Source organism: Passer domesticus, chromosome 12 (assembly GCF_036417665.1).
Source record: "Passer domesticus isolate bPasDom1 chromosome 12, bPasDom1.hap1, whole genome shotgun sequence".
In the NCBI taxonomy this organism is placed as follows: domain Eukaryota; kingdom Metazoa; phylum Chordata; class Aves; order Passeriformes; family Passeridae; genus Passer; species Passer domesticus.
In genome coordinates, this window is record NC_087485.1 from 16951545 (window position 1) to 16972819 (window position 21275).

A 21275-nucleotide genomic window follows, 5' to 3' on the forward strand; every position below is an offset into this window, starting at 1 on the left:
GTAAATTATGGAGAGTGGCTTTGTAAGCTCATCTGCCAGCTCTCTCATTACCCTGGGGTGGATCCCGTCAGATCCCATAGATTTATGAACATCCAGGCATTTCAGTAGTTCTTTGACTGTCTCCTCTTGGATAAAGGGGGAACCATTCTGCTCCCTGACACCATCAACCAGCCCAGGGGGGCAAGTATCTTGAAGGCAAGTCCTCTTCCCACTAAAAATTGAGGCAAAGTAGTCATTAAGCACTTCTGCCTTCTCCTCATCTGCAGATACTAAGTTCCCTGCCTTGTCCAATAGGGAACTAAGGCTGGTCTTACCCTCCCTGCTAGCATGAATGCATTTGTAAAACCATTTTTTGTTATCCTTTACAGAAGTCACCATTCTAAGTTCAAACTGAGATTTGGCCTCCCTAATTTTTTTCCTGCACGCTCTAGCAGCCTTCTTGAATACTTCCTTAGAGACCTGACCCTCCTTCCAAAGCTGATAGGTCCTCTTTTTATTCCTGAGTTCCTCTAAAACCTCTTTGCCCAGCCAGGCTGGACGTTTACCCCGCTGACTTATTTTTCAGCACACAGGGACAGTCTGTTCCTGTGCCCTCAGGATCTCTGTTTTGAGGCATGTCCACCCTTCCTGGACTCCTTTGTTTTTAAGGGCTGTCTCCCAAGGCACGCTTTGAATAAGTCTCCCAAACAGGCCAAAGTCTGCCCTCCGGAAGTCCAGTGCAAGAGTCTTACTGGTGCTCCTTCTGACTTCACCAAATATTGAGAACTCTATTATTTCATGATCACTCTGGCCCAAGCGACCTCCAACCATCACATCTCCCACCAGCCCATCTCTATTTGTAAACAGCAGATCTAACATAGTCCCTCCCCTGGTGGGTTCACCCACCAGCTGTGACAGAAAGTTGTCTTCCATACTCTCTAAGAATTTCTTGGACTGCTTCTTTTCTGCTGTATTAAGTTCCCAGCAGATGTCTGGTAGGTTGAAGTCACCCACAAGAACAAGGGCTGATGATCTCGAAACATTACCTAGCTGCTTATAGAACAAGTCATCTACCTCTTCTTCCTGGTTGGGTGGACAATAACAGACTCCCAGTAGGGTGTCAGCCTTGTTGGCCTTCCCCTTAATTCTTATCCATAGACATTCAACTCCAGCTTCCTTAGTTTCAATTTCTATGGCAACAAGAGTCTGCTTAATATAAAGGGCTACCCCTCCACCTCTTCTTCCTTTCCTGTCTCTTCTGAAGAGCTTGTAGCCATCCAGTGCAGCGCTCCAGCCATGTGAGGCATCCCACCATGTTTCTGTGATGGCAACTACATCCTAGCTCTGCAGCTGCACCATGGCCTCCAGCTCTTCTTGTCTGTTGCCCAAGCTGCGTGCATTGGTATACATGCACCTCAGCTGGGCTGCTGATTTCACCCCTAACTTAGCCTTGTAACCCTTGGGCCTGCTTCCAGAGAGCCCAGCTGCATCCCCTTCCCCCTTCAAACCTAGTTCAAAGCCCTCTCAATGAGGTCTGCCAGTTCATGAGCTAAAAACCTTTTGCCCTTAACAGAGAGATGTAACCCATCTGGTTCCAGCAGAGCAGATGCTGTAAAAGTTTCCCTATGATCAAAGAATCCAAAATTTTGCCGATGACACCAACCCTTAAGCCATTTGTTGATGATGCGGATTCTCCTGTTTTTTTCATCATTTTCCTCTGCCACCAAAGGGACTGAGCAGAACACTACCTGTGCTCCTGCCCTATCAACTACCTGACCCAGTACCCTAAAGTCGTTTCTAATTGCCTTGACACTCTTCTTTTCAATCTCATCACTGCCAGCCTGGAGTATCAGCAGTGGATAATAATCAGAGGGCTGAATCAGCCCAGGAAGTCTCTCAGTGATATTTTGTACCCGGGCCCCAGGGAGGCAACAGACCTCCCTGTGGGATGGGTCTGGTCGACATACAGGGCCCTCAGTTCCCTTCAGAAGGGAATCACCTACTACGATTACCCTTCTTTTTTTCTTGATGTTAGAGGTAGTGATCCATCTTACAGATGAATCATAACTGGGGGGCTCAATGGGCAGACAGTTTTCTTCTAAGTCATCTAGTTGGGTCTCTAGTTCCAGGACCTCATACCTATTCTGTAGTGGTACCTGGCTGGATGATGGGGATGGGGAGGAGTTTTTGTTATTACCTCCCATGGTAATAACAAAATTGGGGACCAAGAATGGGGACCAATTTCCACTCCTCTTCATCCACCAGGTGCACTTCTCTTGCCTGAGAGTGGGAGGCATATAAGTTCTCAGTCTCTCAGTCAGAGGCCTCATTTAAAGATGGAAGGGCTGAACTCCACCAGTCTATTTCCCTTTCACTTTCCCTGATGCTCCTTAATCACATGATGACATGTGATTTCTTCATTCAACCCTCCAACTTTCTCCTCCTAAATTTCTCCTCTTAAAATGTTAAAAATGCCCTCCTAAGCTTTAGTTTGGACAGCACTTCATGAGGTTGTTTAGGTGGGACTCAAGGTTTCATAACAGACTCCTTCACTGAGGATTCCTTGTCTTTTGTACTTTGCTTTCACAAGCACAAAATTCCTCAAAAGAAACAGACCATTTAGAAAGGCACTGACATTATTGTGTTTTTTCTTGACCCAAAGACTTCCTGCAGTTTCAATTCTCTGCTTCTGTGAAGCATCCAAAATACTCTTCAGGTTCTAAAGTGACTGGCAGCAATTAAACTCCATCCACAACAGAACTACTGGATATTAATTTAGGCACTGGGCAGCACAGAGCTATCAAAACTGACTTCAGGGATGTCTCAAGAATTATTGCTCTTGCTGTGTATGCAACAGCTATTTATCCCAGGTTCCTGGGCATCAGGAAGCTGAGCAGAGCTCCAAAACTCCTGCCTGGTGCGTAGAATTACTGACCAAAAGACCAGATACTGAAAGTAAAGAGGGAAAGGACAGGAAGAATTTAACAAGTAAATTCATACTTGAAATGGATTAAGAGGTGATGATCCATGTGTACCCCTATGACAATCAAGCCTGGATATTCACAGATCTTCCACTAACACCTTGTGCCTGTGCAAATTGATATTTTTGACGTTATTGGGCAGACTGAAGAACTTTGGAGGTAAGGAACACATTCCTTTATTTTGTACAGTACTAGAGTATGGTGCCAGGAACACCAAAGTGATGGGCTGGATCCCCACAGGAGCTGCTTGGATTCAGTGAATCTCCTGGGTTAGAATGTTCTGTGATTCTAATACCAACAAGATTTGATATTTAGGTAATACAAGAGATGTACACTGATGAAAAATCAGCTCCTCTCCAACACTTCTGTGCTGTTTCATGTGCCTGATCACTACATTTGTTCCCTGCAATCATTCCACCAACAGAAGACAAGTCCCATCTATTTGGAAGAAACTTTCCATAAAATTTCAGAATGCTTCTGTATATAAGGACCAAATATACTCCTGTTTCTGGAGAGAGGTTGCCCTGGGGCTGAAATGCAGGAAACAGCCACTACAGCTTAGAAATATGATTTCAGGACAAGCCCCCTGTATACTTGTTTTTATTTTATTATCTCAGTTAGTGGTAATGAATTCAACTATTATAAACCTCTCCTATAATAAGCAACAATGGATTAAATATCACAACAGCTATCAAAAATATTTTGCTATCAGATATTTCTGCTTCACTTTCAATCAATTCCAGCACCCTTTGGTGTTGGACCATTTCCTTTGCACCCAAACACTCTTTTATGAAAATATAAAAGAAATGTAAGACATTTTTCCAACAAAGACTACATGTAAAATAACAGAGTTCAGAACACTCTGTTGGAAATCTATCTGGAATGGACAGTTCATCAAGAAAAAGAAATAAAATTTAAAAAAAAAGCAGAAAAAATCTATACTTACACAACATTAATTTGTGGTGAAGAATAACCAGGTAAAATCTTCACACCTTTGTGGAGCATTTCACATGTGCACATCTACATGCTTTTCTCCACAAATAATTTGAAATATTTTTATAAATTGTCAGAGAATGGCATCCTAATGTCCTAAGTAAGTGTAGCCATCTAACAGCACTGATTGCCTGTATTTATTACTGCGGGTTGCTTTAAGAGGAACAGATGGTTTCCATGTGCTCCCAATCAAATACTCTCAACTGCTTATTTGATCATCCACACTAGGTTTTTTGATTTAAATAATTGAGCTTTAGCGTTCTGTACTTTTTAAATTTGACCTGCTGCCTGCAGCTCTTTTGACTTGTGGCAATTGCTGTTGGCTGGTGGCCAGCAGCCTTCTCCTCAGACCCCAACACAGTTAATTCAGCAGTGAATTAAAAACAGACACTCTGTATTCCTTAGGATAACATAGTCTAAATTCTGTTCTTCAAATAATCCCTATAGAGGCATACAAGAACAATTAATAATTCAACTATTAACCAAAAATAAAAGACTCGTTTAATCTCATTTAACACTGAGCAGTCTTATGACACATAAATGAGTGTCTTTAACCCAGTGTTTATTTAATTATTTAAAGAGTAAAGTAATTTAAAATACAAATGCATAATTTACAGGGAGACAAATAACATTTAAAATCTACCTTCTATTTCTCTTGTCCATTTGTTTCGGAGCCAAGGCTTGTTGCAAAATCATTCTATTACACTCTGCATCTTGGGTTATTTACTTGAAAACACAAATATGTATATCAGTGACTTCTTTAGCTGCTATTCATTGCAAAAAAGCAGCCCTTGGTGTTCTGCTGACTTTAGTTTGTTACTTCCACTGAAGTTGGATGTTTTAATGAGATAATATAAGCTCTCTTGCCTGGAAGTGCAAGGAAATAAGCACACTTGACTTGTCTGGTTACTGAATGATGGAAATGTATGTTTTTAATTACCAACACACAATTTGGCATATGGTCCCTTTTGAGAGAATTCTTCAAATAAAAGTTTTAAACATCAGGGTAATCACTGGCAAAATGGAGGGCTAATCCAAACATTAATCTGAAAATAAAAATAAAAATTGAGAGAGTGACAAAGTGCCTGGGAAAGAGCACAAGCACAAAAATGTATTCAGGGAAATCTTAGTTCTTTATAAATATGTATTGAAGGGTCTTCTGAAAATGAAGACACATATAACTGCACCAAGGCATATTGTCTAATGGTGGAATTGCCTACAAAATTTGGCATATTACATTTATAAATTAAATTTGAATTATTTTTTAGTTTTCTGTTTTGGTCCATCAAGGTGAGGCCTAAGGAAATTTTGTGTTACATTGCTGATTAGCAGTATAAAATTCCAACCTAAAACCTCTGATGGCTGAGTCAGGTCAATGAATCTGTTAGAACACAATGAGGATTAGTAGGTTGGTTTTCTTCTGTGTGCATGTATATGCAGTGAACCATACAAGTTTGGGTGAGGATAATAAGGGCAATTAAGGTAAGGATAACTGATTTGTTTTTTGCACCCATCCTCCCAGAGCTACAATAGTGCATCAGCAAAATATCTTCAGAGCCAAGAAAGGAAAGTAAAATGAAAAAAAAAGTGTAGTTAAATGCTTCCAAACACAGAAACGGTGTCCAATGGGCACCCTGGCAAATGGAAATGTGCAGGGGAGGAGAACAGACAGTGAGAAGCAGGGTCAAACAAAGGGTGAACATGCTCCAACCCACCCTGGTTCTGGGTTCTGACTGTCAGGGAGCAGAAGGTCACAGCACATTAAAATGGAGTTTCTGCACAGGGAGGAGAAATAAAAGTAAAAAGGGCAGTACTACCAGTGTTGCCAAAAGCAACAGCACAATCCAGGGAGAGGAGGAGGACTCCATATGCCAGAAGGATGGAGAGCCAGATTTGCAAAGATACTTCAGTACCTAACAAATGGTACTGAGCTCCTAGCTGCAAGACATGTTAACAGTTGATTAATCTCGTTGATTACAAAGCTGTACTGTAGTTAAGTCTCTCAGTTCCTCAGGGACATAACAGGGTCTTTTCAGTCACACAGGTTTTTCAGCTCTTTTCCACCTACATTCATCTAGTACCTATAGGTTTGGGCAATATTCATCCAGTCCTGACCAGATCCTCAAATTTTCCAAAATGCTGCAATACTTGGATTTCAAAATGAGTACTCAGAAGGTATCCCAACAGTTTGTAAATTAGTAAAAAACCTCAGCTAGCACTGATTGAAAAATTCTTGCAGACTTCCCATGTTCATCCACCTGAAGTGGATTTCAGTTTATTATTTGCTTTTATTTTTTGCTAATTAAAAGCCCAAAGTGAAAGGAGTAACTACTTAATTCTATTGGGATAAAACCCTTAGATGAGTTGAAGTAGAATAGGAAAGCAAGTACCTGTTTAAACTTATTTGGAGTAGGATATTGGATGTCTTACCCCAAACCCTTCTTCCCAGGCTAGGGGATATTGGAGGACCACTCTCACTCAGCTTTACTATTTCAGTTATTTCAGACTGCAAAATAACAAACCAGTTGTTAATAACAAACAAACAAAAGCAAGCAAAAAACCAAACAAAACCAAAAAAAACCCAAATCAAAACAGAACCCCAGAGTGGGCTGGGTTGGAAGGGGCCTCAAAGCCCATCCCTGGCAGGGACACCTTGCAGTGTCCCAGGCTGCTCCCAGCCCCAGTGTCCAGCCTGGCCTTGGCCACTGCCAGGGATCCAGGGGCAGCCACAGCTGCTCTGGGCACCCTGGGCCAGGGCCTGCCCACCCTCACAGGGAACAGCTCTGAGGAAAGGTAAATCACAGAAAGAATATTGAATAAAACTGGGAGGTGAAGATCACAGCTGCTTACTGGAGAAACAAAAGAGGCTTGGAGGTGTTTGGGGGTTTCAAGGTAACTAAAATGTGTTGGTTATGTAAGAGGCTTCTCCTAACTTCAGGAGTGTGCATATGCTCAGAGTGCTCTGCAAAAGCAAAGTCTAACAATATGGAGAAAATAAACACCTTGATCATTACCAGATGGAATTTGTGTATTCGGCACTACTTAATTTCATAAATACTTAATCATAATTAAAGTCACTAGATGGCTTTTTAAAAGCAGTTAGTTGTTAAGATGATTGGCAGTTTTCCTTGCTGTTGATAACACCTAATGATGCATTGCAGAATGGAAAGCTACATTAAGAAATCCAAAAATACCTTCCCTGTACTCGCCACATTAGATAATTCTGAGTTTTCTTTCCACAGACATTTATTGGTACTTACCAAGTAAAGAAGGCTGATGGATGTCAAAGGCTCTCCAAGGATACTTTTCTGTTTATTTATTCAAAAGTTTCTTCAACAGATTTTTATGTGTTGGTTGGTTTTCCCCCCTACTCTATGGCCAACAAACACAATTAGTTTCATTGGATCAACTGAATCACTTCAGAATTTTATCAATTTTTACCTGTCTTTAGATAAGAAACACAATTATTATATTCAGCATTTAAACTCAAGCCTTGGCTCACAATAGAGCATTAGGACATGAAAAAGTATCTTCACTTGTTTGTGCAATAGGAAAAAAAATCTGTGGGAGTACTGAAGAGGCCAAAACCAGAAGATAAAAATGGGATCAACCTCATATATGAGAGTTTAGTAAACATAAATTAGCTTCCAAATCAGGTTTACACAGGACACCACTCACAGCTCTGATAGCCACCCTGACTTGCAGCAAGCCCAGAGTACAAATACAGAGTCCACCTTCCAAACCTTCCATTTTGCGTCTCTTCACAGTGTTTATATACCAGAATCCTACAACACTGAGCATATTTACTTAACTTCAGGCAAACAAGAAAAGCTCCTTAGTGATGTGCTCTATTTAACTATTTTTTAATTAATTCTAAATACAGAGGCTTTTGTTGTATTTAATTATTCGTATTTGGTATGACAGACTAATCACAAACATTATCATTAATTCTGAATAGAAGAAAAAGAGAATATAATATTTTCCCTAAATTTCTACTTTTTTTTCTTTCTGGTTGGCTGCACCAGTGGTAAGTTTCCCCTATTTATGAAGGAACGAAAAAATAAAGAATTTGCAACGCTAACCACCAACTTTGATATTTCTCTGGAAATGTAATTGTTAATTCCAATGAGAAATTTAAGTTATGCATAATTTAGGGCTTTTAGTCTGTACAAATACAGCATAGCAAAAGAACAAAACACTTACTACCTAAAAGTTTCAAGCCTTAATTTGGCCTGGATTTGTAAAGGAATTTCTCTCAAAATTGAGTTTCCAGTTGTTCACAGTACCTTCGCATAACCATCAACAAGGCCAAGGGCTTAAAAATCAGGCTACTTTTAATTTTCAAAGCCTTTATGTGCAAGCCAGACTTTGAATCCTTTTTGTATAGAAAAAAATCCTCCAGAAATGTGTAATTTTACACATTAAAAAGACAATAACAAGAACACCCATGAAGATTGTTGATGAAAGGACTTCAGGTGCTCCACCCTGGGTAGTGCCAATGGCCAGGATGGCTCCTGGCTCCTGCTTCCTGCCCTCTGGAACACTGAAAGGACACTTTGCATTCCTCCAGTGCTCAGGCCCCTCTCCCAGGCTCCGTGGCCATTCCTAGGCTGTGGAGACTGGCCTCCCAGGGAAATCAGGCATGAACCCATCAGGGCCCAAGGAGTTTTGCACATGCAATTTAGGTGCTCCCTAACCTGATCCTGTCCCATCACAGCAAAGACTCCCTGGATTGCTGGGGCCCTGGGTTTCTGCAGGCCAGCCTTGCTGCCAGAGGCTGGGATGGAGATGTTTGATGGCTCGGCCTCCTCACCCCTGTGCCCCAGGCCCCCACCCCAGTTCTGCAGCAGGCTCCTGCTTTCCCTCCTATTCCTTTGGCTCCTGATGTATTAATGAAAACTCTTCTTGGAGCCTTTGACAGCTCCTACCAGACTTGACTCCAAGTGGGCTCTGGCTTTCCTAAGCCCACTCCTGAATGCTCAGCTTCTCTGTATTCCTCCCAGAAATAATTTTGTCTTTGTCCTTGCTTCTATCTCCCATGTATTCCCTTCCCATGTTTGAATTTTGCCAAGAGCAGCGTGTTGATCCCTGCAGGCCTCCTGGCTGGGTGTCCTGGTTTTGGCTAGGAGGATGTTCCCCAGAGTATTGTTTTTAGCTTCTAGGATGTTCCCCAGAGTATTGGCCAGCTTTCCTGCAACCCTGCTGCCACTGAGGCCCCATCCCTTCCTGCTGAGGGAATCCACACTCCCTGGCAGCAGAATCCTGAAAAGATCCAAGTCTGGCCTTCCAAATAAAGCTTTGGGGTTTCTAATCTTGAGGAAGGAGCTGATTCTTTAAAAGTGTGGGGTTCCCCCTCACCCCCTAGCATGGGACAGCCATGGGACACCTCCTGCCCCTCTGCTCCCTGGTGTGGCACAGGCAGAGCTCTGCCATAGCTGATTTCTCAGCCCCAGAGAGGGCAGCAGGACTGGGACCCCTCCTTGCAGCCCCCAAGATGACAGCCCAGGAGGTTAGGCTGTGCTTTGGTTAACACTAAATAAGCTCAGTCTACTTAAATATAACAGAGCTTCTATGCCTAACATGGGGGCTCAGGCTACAAACCAAGGGATGACTTTTGCCAGCAAATGCCCCAGCAATGCCATCCTCTGCAAGGTTCCAAACCCCACAGCACTGCACAAAGCTGAGTGCACTGAGGCCACTGGTGCCCTTGATGGCACATAACTCATGCCCTGTAGCTTAAAAATACCCCAGCTGCTTTGTAAGGTGACACCACTTTTCCTACTGCAGTTTTTTAAATGATGCTGAAAGAAGAGTCACACCTTGTTCTTAAAATAAACAAAGTATTTTGCTTTTTTTGTAACCTCTGACAGCACAAAGTAAAATGATTCATTAAATGACTACTTTATGGTTATTTATGAGATGCTAACTAGGTGTATGATGTGCTAATTATTAGGAAAGCACACATTTGGAACATATCCAGGTGTCTTTCCAAATCTTTTTCCCCAGGTGCAGCTGTTTTTCAATTTCTTTCTGTTTGAATGAACATTACAATAGCTACAATTTCTTCACTTAGTTTCATTGTTTCATCAGAGCAAATTCAGGGCACCTGATCACCAGCCATTCTCCCTTACCTGGACACTGCTTTTACCAAATCCACAAAACCATTTAAGCAAGAAAAGAATCCCCACCATAATTTTTAAAATTAAAACAACAAGATAGAAGACTAAGAGGCTGCTAATATTCAAAGCCTCTGCAAGGGCAGTGAAGAAGATCTTTTAAAAGCTTCTCGGAAAAAAAAGATTGAAGGACTCCCCAGGTTCATCCCAGTCTAACTTAGGGAAACATTCCTATTGCTGATCATACAAGTCTGGATGATCAACATAAGCACCTAAAAAGAAAACTGACCCCCTCCATGCTCTGTGCTGTCTCTAGGGCTGACGGAATTGTCCTGTTCTAAAGACACAGAACAAGGATGTGGATTCCTGGAGCAGGAAGAGCCTGAGCTGAGTCCCAGAGGCAGAGCAGGCACCAAGACTGGCCCTCAGCCAGAGCCCAGCTGCAGAGCTGCCCCAGCCCGGGCAGCACAGGAGGGACCTGGAGCTGCTCAGAGAGCCCAGAGGAGGCTCCAGGACGAGCAGAGGATGGAGCAGCTCTGCTGGGAGGAAAGGCTGGCACAGCTGGGATTGTTCATCTGCACAGGAGAAGCTTTGGGCTGAGCTCAGGGTGGCCCTGCAGGGCCTGAAGGAGCTGCAGCAAAGATGGAGAGAGACAATTGCCAAGGGCTGGAGGGACAGGACACAGGGAATGGCTCCCAGTGCCAGAGGGCAGGGCTGGATGGGGTTTGGGAATGAGGAATTGTTCCCTGTGAGGGTGGGCAGGCCCTGGCACAGGGTGCCCAGAGCAGCTGTGGCTGCCCCTGGATCCCTGGCAGTGCCCAAGGCCAGGCTGGACACTGGGGCTGGGAGCAGCCTGGGACAGTGCAAGGTGTCCCTGCCATGGCAGGGGTGGCACTGGATGGGCTTTGAGGTTCCTCCCACCCCAAACCACTCTGGGATTCTGCGTTTATGGCAAGCAAGAGGAGCCCAAATGAGTGAATCTTAAGTTAAATATCTGGGAAATTCTTACTACGCTGGCATGTTCAATTGGAGGAGATCAATACACACACCCCATTTCATGGACTATTTACTAGTCTGATTGTGTGATTGCATCACTGCTAAATGGAAATGTATTTCAAAAGGATTCACTTACATTGACATCACTGTCACTGATTACACTGATGTGGTCATGCCTGGAAAGATGTTTAAGTAGCAGTAGAATTCAGAATTAATCAGTTTTGACATATATTTGAGTGTAAAACCTGTGGCTCCACAGCACAGAACTGAGAAAAGAAAGAGAAGAGAAAGTACCACCAGACAGTGATATTCTTTTACCCTGAATACAGCATTTTTTATCTCACCCCTAGCATTTTCCATAGTACTTTGTTAAGATTATTCCCACACTGAATTGGATGTCAAACCATACAGCACAATCGTATCTTTGTGCTTCAAACAGTCATGAGCTAAGAACTGAGTTCCAGGTTTCGGCAAATGGAAGGATGGAAAAGGAAGATATTTTCCTGACAATAAATTTGAAGTTAAGACAATAGTAAATAACAGAAGGCAGCACATGTGTGCAGAGCCATGGTATTATAGATAAGGCACAAAGCATTTGGTGCACACCATATAATTAAGTTGAATATTTACATTTCCTAATATAAAAAATATTTTTAAATTATAGATTGCAAACAAAAGGTTTGTTCATCTGGCAGTAATGGGAAGAATAAAAGATTTTACTTAATATTCTGCTAAGTCTAAATTCCTGAGCTTGTCACAGAACAATTATTTCATTTTTAGTTCTTAAGGATGCATGCCTAATTTGGGGAGGTTTTTGATCTTTGCTTACAACCTGCATTTTTGTGTTTATTAGCTAATTTAAGTTCTTTTCCACATTCTGAGAAAATTCTTTCAAGTACTTGGATTATGTTACAGGTCACATGTAATAAGTTAAAAAATAATTTCATTGCACTTTCCCTTTAAGCAAAAGTTCGGGGGCAAACAGTTAAAGTTCAGACTAACAATAGATGTTTTATGAAAACCTGAGCTTGTGAATTGTAGAAACAAAATATTTCTAAGGCCTTTTACCAAACTGAGCATACTTTCTCTTATAAGCAGAATACATTTTTTTGCTTGGTTTACAAAAATCACTAAAGCAATGTTGAAGGCAACAAAGAAATATTCTAAGACAGAAAATAAAAGAACATCAGCTTGTTGCTGGTATAGATAATTGTAGCCTCAAGTTACAATTTTATTCAAATGCACATTATTTCCCCCCTCTCTCTCCTGTCCTGCCCTGGAGATGTTAATGCATATTTCAGTGACCATGACACTCCCCTTTTAGAACAGCCTGGTCAGCTGCTGCTTGATGAATTTATGCCTCATCTGTAATTAACTATGCAGTCTGGAAAAGAAAACCAGGAAAGACTTAAGAGAAGAAAGGCTGTGAGAGAAATTCTGGATATATTTTTCCCTAGAAAATGAAGTATATTTGCATTTATTTTCATCAATACTTTGCTAAACGTAAATAATTTTCAAGAAAGAACCTTTTTTTTTTTTAATACCATTCATTCAAAATTCAAATAGAGCTAAACATGAAACTACCCCTGATTTTGGTATTGTTTGAAAACTGACAAGAAGGTAGCAAATGAAACTGTAGTCTAGGCTCAGGGTGCTGGCCTGCCCCAAAATTGCACAGGAGCCCTTTAGCTTCCTACCCAATCCTGCAATGGTTTTTGTTCATAATTTAATCCAAATGGGAAGAACTCTGGGGTTCCAATAGGCAAGACTCAGGTTCAGCCCCTTCTTTAAATGCTCAGAGAGTACCAAAGAACAATGAGCAATCAAGAGGAATAACAGACTAAGTAAAAACCAAAACTCAAAGAGCTAAAGCCCTCTCTTTGAAGCAGGTGCCCCAGGCTGGGTTGGAACAATGCCCCCTCTCCCTTTCACTGGGTCTGCTCCTGATTCCCACCGGGAATCTCCCCCAAAGGGCCCCACGCTGCTCTTAACCCCTCTCCACCCACAGGATTGTCCATCAGTGCTGGGGCCACCTCCTCTCCTCCTGCTGATACTTCATGTTTAGCTTTTATATTTTTCAGATTCTGTGCTGCTTTAGTGTGTTGGTCTGAGCTTCATATTATGGGATGGTGAGCTCTCTGCACAGAGCAGGGAGACAAAACAATTCCTTTTCTAGCTGGGGACCAAGGACAAATGATCCAAATCTCAGGCCCAAGAGCAGAAACAACATGGACTGAGGAGAGAAAAACAAGGATGGGAAGGTTTTTTATAACCTAAAGCTGTAATTGGACAATGAACTGCAATCTGCAAATGCAGCAGAACTGATCACAGTGAGAGACCCCGTGCCCATCGTGCATTTTGTGACCATTTTGGTTCATCTTGTGTGCAGCCTTGGCTGGGCTCTTGTGCTGCCCAAGGTGGATCCATTGAGGAGATCCTTTTAATAAATCCCTATTTTATTCTTTATCTCTGTCCAGCCTCTGTTCTAGGGCAGCCTCTCAAGGCATCACTGCCACGAGTGTGATGGAGATCAGGCAGCTCGGGCTGGCCAAGTCCTTTTTAACCAGAACAGGGCCAGAAAAACCTTGCTGGGTTCTGTAAAATCCAAATAACAGTGACTGCAGCACCTGGCTCCAGGCTCTCCAAGCCTCTGATTATGACACATTATGGAATCCACTGCAACTTCCATTCCTGAAAATTATTCTTTTAAATCTTGTAAAAGAGGTAATGCCACAATGCTGTAGGTATTTTGAAAGTGAAAAAAACCCAAAAAATTCCTAACAAAGCAGTGCACAGTTTAAAAAAAAATCTAAGTATTTTACAGTCAATATGGTTTTAAGTATTCCAACAAAAAATTTATATGTCTGTTGGCTTAGCTTAGTTGATTTTTTTTTTACTTTAATCCCAAACAATTTTCTCTGTTGTTTTAGGGTTTAAAAAAAAATTCAGCTGAACTAAAAATTTCTAATGAACATTACATACAGTCTGAAAGACAAGTCATTAAAAATAAATTCATACAAAAGTTGATCTTAAGCCAGCACAGATTTAATTCATGGCTTAATATAATAGATAGACATGTTTTTAAAGAAGATAATATATTCCTCATATGTGAAATCATTCTGGATCAAGACTGTAGTGAATTTCTAAACAAATAAAGGAACAAGTTTAGAAAAAAAACTTTCGAAGTATAAAGAAATTGTCTAAATTTTACCAAGTGAGTTGGTAATTGAGTTAGTTAAGCTAAAGAAAGAGCTCTAAAACACTTAACAATCATTTCAGAACAGAAGCATTAAAAGTGTCTAAGGTGGGCAAGAATACCCATCTGCAATCAACCAGAATCTAGATATTGTCTAATTTCAGTGCAGTACAGTGGAAAAGGCTTATAGGTGACATAAAATCTTATTACAATTTTCCTCATTCTACTGGTAATTTTCATTAATATGAAAAATAAAAAGGCACATTACTATGACAGTGACATGATGTGAGCAATTTTATTGAAGTAGAAAGCTAAGAATGATAATATGCAATAATTATTTTATTGATGCACAGGAAATGAATTATTCATAGTTACAAAGTATCTGTGGATAATTCTAATTACTTGCTTTTAAAGTATATGAGATCCACAGAAAATACATTAACAACTTTGATTGAACACCTGCTATCCTGTGGAAGATAACAAGCACCAGATTCCAAACTTTTCTGACACTGACGTCAATGGCATTAGGGCTTCCAAGGGTGTATTACTGAAAGATCATGGAGGATTTTGTTCTATTCTGTGTTTCACTGGCCTGTGATAACTTCTGATAAAACCAGGCAGACAGTAAGAGCTCAAGTTCATCTCCTGTTTCATATTTTTAGTTCATGGTTCACTTTGTATCTGTATTTTATCTAATGCAGGGTTATTAATGAGGTCAAAGTCTGTATTATCAAGTGTCCTCTGGGATAAACTTATTATTTAAATTCTCTAATCTGCATAACTCTCAGTGCTAGCATGTAGTAATAGTTACTGTTATTCTGTATATTAAGCTGACCTGATAATTTTTTGATGTGTCTGATCTTTGCAAGCAGTTTTAGGTAGGTGGCTACAACTTGCAAATTTTGAATTCCTGAAGTTCAGATTCTGCCACTTCACTCTGAGGATTACCTTTAGACTAACAACAATCCAGTATTTCTACTATCAGCTGCTCAGCTGGAAGCTCAGTGGAACAGAGAAGGGAATAAAGTCCATTATAAACTTCAGGCACGTGAGGTAAGGGGCAATTCTTCACATCACTTGCCATAAAATCCTGTCCAAAAGTGTTGTGCACCATAAAACCCATTGCTTTTAAGACAGGCAGAAAGCTCACGGATTATTTCACTACCCTTTGCCAAAAATAAAATTAAATCTAGAGTGATTTGAATGGAATCCCTACCTCTGAATCCCTAGTTTGTCAAAGCAGCAGCAATAAATATTTCCTTGGGATAAAAAAAAAAAATAAAAATTATGGGCTGTGCAATGTATTTCTGAAAAATACCCAAGAATATTTTAGTACTTATCTGGACATTGACTGATCTGACTTATAGGGCAGATAATAATTACCAGTTGCCTCGGGGTTAATCAAGTTAATTACAGTATGAAACATACCACCATATGATACATTAATTTTTAAAGATTCCTTCTCTATACATTCTGCTGGACTACAATACATATTCCACAAGGCACCACATAATCTTTCCCCCTCCACACTACCCTATAAAACTATTTATTTCCTGGGTATTCTATACATTCCACTACAGGACTGCACACTAAATAAAGTATTTCCTCACAAGTTTTCATAAAAGATGAAATGCAGTGGGCATGTGCTGAGTTAAGCTCAGCTATACCTCCTGTTCATCCAGTGTGTTTGGTCTCTTCTAACCCAAATAATCTTAACTTCCCAAGCAGACATTCCATTGTTAACTTCATTTTGTCTGACTAAATATAGAACAGCTTTTGAAATTACTTAGCAGTGTGTTTGCTAGGGCAGATGCTCAAAATAAAGGAAATGTCAAGAGAAGCTGAAGTGTTGGAGCTGAAGGTCAGCTGATTTTTCCTGTGTACATTTGTTAGGCTTTTTCAATTGCTTAAATGTTTAATCAAGCAGATGCAACAGAATTATGAAACAAGAGTAAATACATCACAATCATTTTGACACAGACTTCATAAAATCAGAATGGCAGGTTTTGTTGGTTTGAACTGTTCCAAATCAATCTGGTGTTTGCAACTGCCAATACATTCTTAAAAATTTCTGTAGGTTTTCAGCTACTTAGGAGCAGCTCCAGCTCCCCTTCTGCTGTGAGGATTCAAGGCCCACAGGAGCAGCTTAAGAGGCAGAAAAATTATTTCATTTTCTTTCCCAGTTCTGGTTTTCAGTTGCCACAGAAATTGTGCCCGGCTGCGGTGTGATGGAAGGGATTTTACACAGAAATTATTTCTTTCTAAGAAACAGATTAAGAACTTGATATGTCCTAAAAACCATCAAACAGCCACCCAGATATGATTTTATCACTATTGGATTTCAACTGATATGACACTATTTGAAAAATTATTCATCCTATTACAAACCTATGGACATGTCATCTACTATTCTCTGACAAGACTGGTCTTTAAGAGAATATTGATTTAAAAAAAAAAAAAGAAAAAAAAAAGAAAAAAAAACAAACCAGAAAAACACTGCAGAAAAATTTGTTCCTATTTTTTTAGGAACTTTTTTTAGGAAAAGCTAAAATTGATTCCAAATTTTACCTAAAGCAGATGGTGAGATACTCTCCTTCTCCATGACCTGTACCAAAAGGCACATACCACTCTTCAAGGAGTTCATGAAATGTCAAACATATTTGTGCTGAGGGGGCCAGACAGTAGAAAAATATGGACATTAAAGGATGTTTAAAAACCATCCTGACAGGAAATAAAGATGGAGCATCAAAGCACATAAGAGTAACTTGAAGCCATGAGATCAGTTCAGGGCCTGCTGCAAGATTAGGAGTTCATTTGTTGGTAGATGCTGTATTTGTTACTGGTACATGATACACATCTGGAGAACATCTCTGCTTGTTTGGATGAACCAAAAACTGAAGGGAAAACACAGCTGCCCTCACCAGAGCTGTAAGTTACAGACAGCTATCTCAGCCACTTTAAATAACATGCTGAATTTTGAATAGCAGATGATTCAGTACCTCACAAAGTGGAGGGAATTGCCAGAAAGGAAATGCAAAGAAACTTGAACGTACACAGAGCAAAGCAATCAAAGTGAGAAAGAAATAAAGTGCACTGCCACAAGAATGAAAACTTTTGATCATAACCTAATATGTGTACACACCATAGCAAGAAGGACAAAGGGCACTAGGGGCTGTGCTACTGAAAAGATGGTGATTATTGGTTTGCTTTATGTGAAGCAAAGGAAATGAAAACACAGAGCTTAGATATGACAATTAAACTCTGATTTTTTGCTAAAGTTTACCCTAAGTGTAACTTATGTAACTCACTGAGAATTGTATTTAAATTGCACAAAATCTGAGAGAAGCCTTCTATAACTGCCTACTCCAAAACTTTTTAGCTGGCTGTTTGCTCTCAGCTGTAGCTCTAAATCCACTCTTATCTTCCATGAAATTCTCACAGTTCAGTTAATCCAAAAATATAAACATTTACTCATTTATGAGCTTCAGAATCAAACAAGTTTCCAAATGTAATCTCTGAATATGACAGAGGAAACAGCATGTCTAGAAATGACTGATCAAAGCAACAGCAAGAGCACAGCCTGTCCTTGGATTCACATTCAAATGCTTGGCTTGCCTTTAAACAAGATACACGTGTAAGATGTGAGCCACAGCCAGCACAGGGCTTGCAGTTCCCATCTAACTCATCCCCAGTTTGATTTGTGCAAATATGTTTATTTATTATTTAAAAATGATTACTTATTTTCAAAGCCTTCCCAGCTAAAATGCGAACAGAAATGTTGTCATCAGCAGAGACTAAGGTAAAGTTTTGCTAGAAAATAAAGAGCTATATCACTTTCTGTCGATGAATGGAAAGTCAAGTCCAGCTGAATTGTAATTATTCCAAAAATGTGTGGCAATTTCATGTGGCAAAGTTCAAGTGGTGATGTACTTGGGGAATGGCAGAGATGTCCTTAGAAAGGTAAATATGCAGGTATTTTCCTGTAAATAAATGTACTGCATGACTAGACCTGTTAATCAGAAAAAATAATGACTGGGTGTTATAATGAGACATGGCTGCCCTGAGCTGATTGATCACTCAAGGTTTATTTTCAAGTGTTACACCAACAAAACCACTAACAACAGCAAAGCAGCTCAACCTTTCCTGGGACATTTTCAAAATTAAAATAGAATGTCTTAGAGAAAAACAGCAAAAGGCAACACCACCAACAGGAACTGTGAAACTCATTTCCATGCAGGGAGCACGAAGAGGAAGAGGAAGGAAAGAAGAGGGAAGGGGAAGGAGAGGAAAGGAAAGGGAAGGGAAGGAGAAGGAGAAGGGCCAAAGTGAACTATTTCTACTTAGGCTATTGTAACTATTGCCATTTTTAAAGAAGCCAGAGTTTTGTCATAAGGGCTTTGTCATACCATGACATAAATATTACTTCATGTGAGCTGAAGTGTTTTTCTTTGACTTACACTGGACAGAACTTTCCATATTCTTGGAGTAGAAATCTAATTCTCATACCAAAAATACAGTTATTATAATATAAAAAATAATTATATGTGAATGAACATTGTATCTGACCTTGTGCAATGTGCTCAATTAGGATGAATTGCTGAAAGTCATTCTCTGAGAAAAACCCATATAAACTCCTTCAGGCTTACCTCAGAGTAGCCCAGTGTTCTTCAACATGCAACATGATTTTTAATTGAGAGAAGCATATAAAAACATCTCTATACATTATAGACTCACTGCAGAGAATATAAATAAAGAGTCACGGTAGGATTCAGATTAATTTCTTTTTTAAAAAATTCATATTCAGTCTAGAGAAAATTAACTGCACTTTTTTTTTTTTTCCTGAAGGTTCATATCTGAATTAAAAGTATCAAAGACAGAAGGACACATCTAATGTGGTCTGAACACCACAGAGAAGGAGCAAAGCCCATAGAGACCTTCTAAGATTGTTCAGTAAAATAGAATTTGAAGTAGGGGCAAGAACTGCTGCATTCAGGGAACCAGAACTTCATAGAATGTCCTAGAAACAAATAATGCACCAAAATGAGAAAGGCCTCACAGGAGAAATGAAATGAAGAACCCTGAACTTGCAGTTCTATTCCTGTGACCAATCAGGACAAAACTTTTGGCCCCTGACCAGCCCTAAAAACCCCAAACCACAGCAGCTTTTATGGTGAGATACCCTGATAACTGCCTGAGCTCTTCACATTCAAATCTCTTGTAGAAAAGGTTCAAATCACCCCCCAGTGACAGAAACTGGGCCAATGGTTTCTACAGAATCTTTCTGACTGACATCCAACAGACCTTTCCAGAGCAGCTTAATGCTCCTTTCATGGTGTCTCACCTCTGCATAAATAAAAAGCCCAGGGAATCAGCACACCAGTTAGACTGGGAAAACCCCCCTACAAATTAACACAATTTTGATGAATGTTAAATTTTAAAAATATTTCAAATTCTTAAATTTATGAATAACAAAAAGATAAAAAAACCCAATAGTTTTTATGCTTTTCCTTCTTACATTAAAACATGTGAATTACAGACTCGGAAATACTTCCCCACATGCTCTCTTGTATTTTCAAGGTGCTAGAGGAAATTAAAACCCTACAAAAAAATTTAAATCCCTGCAAGCTCCAGCTTTTATTTATGCTGGAGATATTTTATATAACCATGTATATGTATTATACATATATACATTAAAATATCTGAAAGGGAAAAAGAGTATTTTTTCAAAATCTGAACTGTATTTCATTCTGCAATGTGCACAGTTACCTTAATTTTGAGAACTTAAGAAAATCCAATTTATATAAGCAGATTTGGAATCCTTTTCTGCAATTGCCTCCCCTGAAGGTTTTTTTGATGTCTGTCTCTTTTGCTGGAAGCATTGCCAATGACTTTTTCTGAAAATATTTCAAAGTAGCAATATTATCAAATACATAGGAGGTAGAAACCTATTATTTTAAAGAAAATAAGACTTATTACTACAAAATGAAGAGACAGACTAAGCACCTTCTTCAAGATCAGCATCAAGGCAACTTTTGTAATTGCTGCTTTTCAAATTGTGTGTTCTTTTGAAACTAGAAAATATAACTCTAAATACTTGGACACTTGACATGTGCAACACATGCCTGAGGCTGAGCTTCCAGTTTCAGATATTTTATTTTTTAATGTATTAAATCATTCCAAGGACTACCACCTCTTACACAGGGACTGGAGAAAGCTAACACGCTGAATCAGAGACAGCAAGGATTTTTTCCTTTTACCCTTCTTTTATTTAGCCTTTGCTATCCCAAATCCCCTCTATTTCTGGGTATGGGTTCCCATCAAGAAGGAAGCACTAAGTTCTCTTCCCTTTCAGAACCATTGTTACCAAATAAAAAGACCCACATTTTTCAGAATCGATATATTTGTATTCTAAAATGTCAAAAATTACTTGTTTGTATTCCTATTTGCCATATAAAACTAGGGTCACTTGGAAACAATTAATAGCCTTTGCAAGTAATACCACTGCAAAATGCCACATCACAAGCATGATGGATTAGTTTGTTTAAAAGATGATAAGTGAGAATTACAACCAGTCTGGTAGTTCTTTATCTAGCAATACTTCATTTCTTTCATCAGCAATTATAACAGAAATTAGAAAATCATGGAACATTTCTGTATTTTCTGTGTACAGTTCATGAATCTCTATTTATCAAGCTTATATTTTGTGTTTAGATAGTTTGAATATTTCATAAAATTTGTGATGCCAGTTTTTCTTTAAGAAAAAAAACCCCATATTTATATATCTTTGTTATATAATTTCCTAAAGAACAGCTTTTCATCATAGAATATCATTAATATCAATTTTAAAAATCAGTAGACAACTTATCAATTCTCTCACTGAATTTCATTCAATTTCAGTAATTCTCAACTAAATTTCAATTAAATCCAATTTCTTCACATTAATTTAATTACTTCTGATCTCTATCAATAGCCTTTGTTAATTTCAATTACTTTCAATAAACCTTCAATTAAATC

General features: G+C 39.5%; 2 long non-coding RNA genes across 2 annotated transcripts in view; both read right to left on the reverse strand.

Moving 5' to 3' along the window:
• The window catches only part of LOC135279661 (uncharacterized), an 85720-nt gene that overhangs the window by 36939 nt on the left and 27506 nt on the right, over window positions 1-21275 (reverse strand). The gene's annotated exons all lie outside the window — the stretch shown is intronic.
• Window positions 4610-7347, reverse strand: LOC135279448 (uncharacterized). Its single transcript, XR_010346679.1, has 3 exons — window positions 7214-7347; window positions 6344-6459; window positions 4610-4820 (listed from the first exon to the last, which is right to left on the reverse strand). It is a non-coding gene; the product is annotated as an uncharacterized LOC135279448 (long non-coding RNA).